General features: G+C 41.8%; 1 pseudogene across 1 annotated transcript; it reads right to left on the bottom strand.

The window, feature by feature from the left end:
- Positions 1 to 1437: 1437 nt before the first annotated feature.
- Positions 1438 to 4956, bottom strand: LOC309801477 (exosome RNA helicase MTR4-like; annotated as a pseudogene). Its single transcript has 2 exons — positions 4525 to 4956; positions 1438 to 4308 (listed from the first exon to the last, which is right to left on the bottom strand). The product of its transcript is annotated as an exosome RNA helicase MTR4-like (transcript).
- Positions 4957 to 6027: the final 1071 nt, after the last annotated feature.

Here is a 6027-nt window from a genome sequence, read left to right as displayed (position 1 = left end):
TTGTATTGTACTGTATTGATGTAACCCTGTCATCACTGATCCTTGCATGGGTCTTTTAAAACTAATAAATTACATGTTCAAATTATAAAACAAACACCTGCAAATTCACCACATAAGACAAGAATTAGGATATTAGCAACTTCTGTCTACAAATATCTCCCTTATTTTATCTCCTTGCCTCCTATACCTCCCCATGAATTTTGTGTTTATTATTGTCAACCGGAAGGACCACAAACTGTCAAGAGGCAAAAAGGCAGTTTATTTGGGAGTCTTAGAATTGCAAGTGGGGGATCACAGACTTGGAGGAAGCCAGAAGAGTGTCCCACTGGAGGAAAATGGGTAAGGATTTTTATGGGAAAAATGGGGAAGTTTCTGCATGTTTAAACAAATTGTTTACCAACAATTTGAATTGGAGGACACATCTGTTCTATATATATGATTGGGTTATTGAGCACATCTCATGTGTTACTAGGGAAAGGTATGTTTTCTTTAGTTCAGAAAAAGTCCAGTTCTCAGCATTATTTTGGCAACTCAGCAACTGTTCAGCAATTTTATTTTAGAGTGTTCAGCAGGAGTTCAGCAAGGGCAGTGAACATGGAGGTCCTCAGGTCTCCGTCATTCCTGATTTAGTTCCTTTCACATTATCTTGCAGTATTAAGAAAAATTTTTAATCACACATATGTATGTCTACACAGTATATTGTTAAGCTTAATTGTTTTTGAAGTTACAAAAAATAATATTCTGAATGAGCCTTCTAATAATTCCCCTCAATGATATTTTACCAAGATTAATCTTGTATTTTCAGTGTAGTATAAAATTTCATTGTATTACTAGATCATAATTTGTTTACTCTCTTAGTGATGGGCTTTAAGTGTTGTTTCCAGCTTTTAGATATTACGCACAAGGCTACTGTGGAAGGTCTTAGGCGTGTCTCTTCTGTTGCACACGTGGAAAAGTTTTTTTGTGTATGTAGGTATATCCGAATGTAGTGGCTTATTTATAGGGTACGCTAATGTTCAGTTTTTAAAGAAGACGGCAAACTTCTCTGAAGTGGTTATACACTCCTACCAGCCATATAAGAGATATTACTGGTGTACATCCTCTCTGCTTGATTCTGTCAGACTTCCTATCTTTTGCCAGTTGAATTACAGAATAGTTAACTTGTGATCTTTTTTTTTTTTTTTTTTTTTTTTCTGCTGTACGCGGGCCTCTCACTGTTGTGGCCTCTCCCGTTGCGGAGCACACGCTCCAGACATGCAGGCTCAGCGGCCATGGCTCACGGGCCCAGCCGCTCCGCGGCATGTGGGATCTTCCCGGACTGGGGCATGAACGTGTGTCCCCTGCATCACCAGGCAGACTCTCAACCACTGCGCCACCAGGGAAGCCCTAACTTGTGATCTTAATTTGCATGATTCTGATTAGTAATGACATTGAACTTCTCTTCTTATGTTTATTTCTTCCTCTGTGAAATGCCTGTACGTGTCATCTGCCTATCTGTGTAATTGTTTTAGTCCTTTTTTAGTGGATTTACTCTCTGGAGTTATTTTTATTTTTATTTTTTTAGTTTTTGCATTTGTAGTCAACTGTAATCAGACAGGTGGTGAACAATTTAAAATCCCACGTTCCTTTAGCTGACTTTTTATAAGTATAGGCTGGCAGCAAACACAATATCTCTCTTGATTTTGGTGATTTCTTCTACAGAGTTATTTTCCAGCTCAGTGTTTCCAGTGGCTTTTGCTGCTTGACACATTTGTCGAAGTAGTTCTTCCAGGTGCCTCATACAATGAATTATGCTGCCTTCAAAGATATCCGTCATTTTGCAGATATGGGCAAATGTAGTTCCAGCTGCTCAGGTATATACTACATCCATTAAGTGAGGTTTAAATGAGCTTAGGTAAGTCTCCTCATCAATTTCCAATTTGGCTTCTGCTGAAACTTTTGCAGTTCTTTTAGCACATTCCTGCATTTGACGAAGTGGTCCTGCTAACTGCACTGTTAATTTGGGCATATCACTAGAATTCTCTTGAAACACAAAGCAGCTTAGGTTGCCTGTTCTGCCGATACGTCATTGAAAAGGCCATTAAACATCATCTCAGTTAGAAGGAGCTCATCAGCACTGCTTATTTCACAAGCCACTCATCCTTTCATCTCTGTGACATCAGATGTACATAGCAAATCCCAACCTCCTTAAAACACATTTGCAACATTGGAATTCATTGATTTGTAGGACAGTTCTTGCTTTCTTTAGTTCTCACTTTGCAGATTTGAAGTCGATTGCAGTCTGTGCTTTTTTTTCACGAAGTGTGTACGTTGTTGCCAAATTTGGATCATTGTGAAGTGGATGAGCATACATTCTACGCTCAAAAGCCTCTACTTTCTGGATGACGTTTTTTCAGTCCTTGACCTCGAATGCCCATGTCATCAATAGAATCTAATACGGGAACACTATCAGGAAAACGTCTCTGAACTTCCAGTGTTGATTTTAAAACGCTGTCTGTTGTCCAATGGTCGAAGGTCTTGAGGAGTGTAAAGCCTAACACCGCTGATAGCAGGCAGGAGATGCTCCAAAGCTGGAACAACCTGCATCTCTCCTTTCACAGCAGGTTTAGCTGGCTTGGCAGTCTCAGTAGCTGAATTTTTCAAGCTCTCTTTGCTACAGCGCAGAAGTACTTCTACTACATATAAAGGATCAAGTTCACCAGAATTAGGCTTAGCGTTTGATGTTTTTGAGAAATTCACCACTACACTCCAGCCAAAATCATCTCCTTCATTCTTTACCTTTACCAAATGACCTGGTCATAGAAATGGTAAGCAGTATTTTGGTTTGTGAATATATTCTTCAGTTTACCCGATTTGGCAAGCTGTTGTCTAATCTTGTAATAGATGACTACACTTTCTTCATCTGGTATTACTGTTTTATTATAGTGTTCTTCTGAGTTCTTTACCTTCGCTACTACTCCTGGAATTGCTCTATAATGCTGAAACTGGTAGAAGGATTTTTCCAACATGTACTCGGGACTAATCTCTTCTACTCGTAGTAAGTTCAAAACCATGTTGTAGGTCAAATGGAAAGCACTATTTAGAGGATCAGCTGAGCCCTTAAGTAGTTGTTTTCCAATCATTGGGCTCATCTTTTCATCTACCGTAAGAATTACAATTCCTCTATCATCCATTACCCTCCTTCCAGCACAACCAGACATCTGAATGTATTCACCAGAGGAAATCCATCAGAAATCCTTCCCATCTAATTTTCGGGCACTCATAAATAAAACAGTTCTAGCTGGCACGTTAATATCCATAGCAAAAGTTTCAGTGGCAAAAAAGGCCTTTATCAATCCTTCGGGAAAGGGAATTTCTATAGTTTCTTTCAAAATAGGAAGTAAACCACCATGGTGAATACCAATCCCTCACTTCAAGAGAGGAAGTACATGTTCAACCTGAGGGAGCTTTTTATTTTCATCTGACAAGCAGTCAGTTGCATTACTGAATACTTCTTCAACCACCTTCTTTTCTTCATCTGGGTTGAAATCTAATTTGGTCATTTGAAGTGCATACGGTTCATAATCTTTCTTACTAAAACTGCAAATAATTACAGGTTGAAAATTTCTTTCCATAATCATCTTCACAATCTTGAACACATTTGATAGTCCTTTTGTTCCTGTTTTTCGCCCCTTCTGACCTCCTTTTGCCAAATCACCAGCATCTCGAAGTACTTGCATCATCTTCTGTGAAGTCACCATTTTCATCAACTACAAGGTGCAGACCATCTCCCCCTGCTGGAAAAATGTAGTGCTGTAATGGAGTAGGCAGATAATCTGTGTAAATTACATGTCCAGGCTGTTTATGTAAGTGGCAAATCCACTCAGCAAACTGTCGGACATTTGGAATAGTAGCCGAAAAAAAGACATAGTGAACATCGTCAGGAAGTGAAATAATAGTTTCTTCCCATACGACACCACATTCTGAATCTCTTATGTAATGAATTTCATCAAATATGACCCACGCAACTTCTCGCACAAAGCTTCAGAACCCCTGTACAGCAAACCTCTCAAAATCTCTGTGGTCACAGCAAGACAAGATGCTGTAGGATAAATAGTAACACCTCCAGTCATCAGACCAACATCTTGAAATTCTTCATACATTTCACGGTATTTCTTACTCAGGGCCTTAATTGGGCTCGTAAGTATTACACGCTGTTTCTCCCTTAAGGCCAATGCAATGGCATATTCAGCGCATACAGTTTTTCCTGCTGATGCATGTGCAGATATTAAAACAGACTGATTATTATCAACACACTGAATGGCTTCTCTTTGACAAGCATCAAGAATGGATGGGGGGCTTCCCTGGTGGCACAGTGGTTGACAGTCCACCTGCCAATGCAGGGGACGTGGGTTCGTGCCCCGGTCCGGGAAGATCCCACATGCCGCGGAGCGGCTGGGCCTGTGAGCCATGGCCGGTGAGCCTGCGCATCCGGAGCCTGTGCTCCACAACGGGAGAGGCCACAACAGTGAGAGGCCCGCGTACCAGGGAAAAAAAAAAAGAAGGGATGGGTATTCCTTTACAGATTTAACAACTCGAGGTTTAAGTGGTAGATAATCTGCATCTGCAGGAAGTGCAACCTCATGTGTACACCCTTCTACAATTTCAACTGATTGTACCTTGACTCTGGGCATCAAGTCTGACAAAACTTAAGTCTTCAGTTATTGACTCTTCTACCCTGGGCTTCTTTCCAAAAATGGGTTCATCTGTGCCCTCGAAGTCTGCATCTCTCTTTTTTTTCCAATATTAGTTGACTCATTGTACTTTACCATCAAAACGTTTTCCAGCCTTTTCCGCAGCCCCTGGCAGCCCCTTCCATTTCCCCTTCTCATTTTTCTCGTCTTTTTTGGCCGCTGGCACAGTGGTCGAGTCGTCCCCAAACACGCTGAAGAGCTCATCCCGGAAACCGTCCGCCATGCTTCGGAGTTGCGAGACCAAATCTCCCTCCCACCCACGATGCTCCACGACCGTGCTGACAGTGCCGCCAAGTGAAGCCTCAGCAGGGGCCTGTGGGAGACAAAATTTTTGGAGTCACACAGCCGCTGAGACTTCTTCCCTGCCTCCTTTTCCTCCTCCGACCTTTCTTTTACCTTCCCAATCACTGGCGGATGAGCAGCTCCTTGGCTGAAGAGAGAGTGCAGGGAGGGTTCCCAGCAGGCAGCTGGAGTTCTTTTTAGATTCTTGAGACTAATCCTTTGTGATATGTATGTTAGATGTCACTTCACTTATCTATTGCTATTTAACAAACCACTCTAAAATTCAGTGGCTTAAATCAAGAATGATTTGTTATTTCCCTAGGCTCTAGGCTGAGCTGGTTGTTTTTGCTGCTTCATGTGGCCCTGGGTCACTCAATTGACTACATTTATTTGATGGCTGGGCTCGGCTGGAAGGTTCAAAATGTCTTCACTCATGTCTGGTGCTTCAGAGCTTTTCCATGTGGCTGACTTGGAGCACGGTTGTCTCAGCAGGGTAGTTGGATTTCTTACACAGTTGTTGGCTTCAAGGGGGAAAGTGGAAGCTGGCAGGGCTCTGTCGATGTAAAAAAATGTACAATGTGACAGTTGTGAGTTAAATTTTATTTGGGGCAAAATGAAGACTATAGCCAGGGAGGTAGCATTTCAGATAGCTCTGAGAAACTGTTCCAAAGAAGTAGGGGGGAAGGTCAGTATACATGTGATTTTGGTGAAGGGGGAGTATATGCAATCAAGCACGTATTTTTTTGCAGAAGATTTCTGCTAGTCACGAGGTGCAGATGTCACCATGAAGGAATTTAGTGCTTTTCTAGATATGAGGAGATACAAGAATTGGGCTCCTAAAATCAGCTCCTGAAAATATCTGTGTGAAGACTTGCTCTGCCAGTTTTTCTCAAAGCACAGAGTGTCTCGCTCCTGATCTCCACCCTGAATTCCTTCAGGAGGCGTTGAAGTTCAGCGGCTGCAACGGCACCTGATTTAATCCTTGTAGAGGTAGATGGCGAGTGCCCATGGC

This window comes from Mesoplodon mirus (genome assembly GCF_964341445.2).
Source record: "Mesoplodon mirus genome assembly, chromosome: 3".
Classification (NCBI taxonomy): domain Eukaryota; kingdom Metazoa; phylum Chordata; class Mammalia; order Artiodactyla; family Ziphiidae; genus Mesoplodon; species Mesoplodon mirus.
The sequence above is the reverse complement of the archived record's forward strand: the minus strand, read 5'-3'. Positions and strand labels throughout refer to the sequence as shown.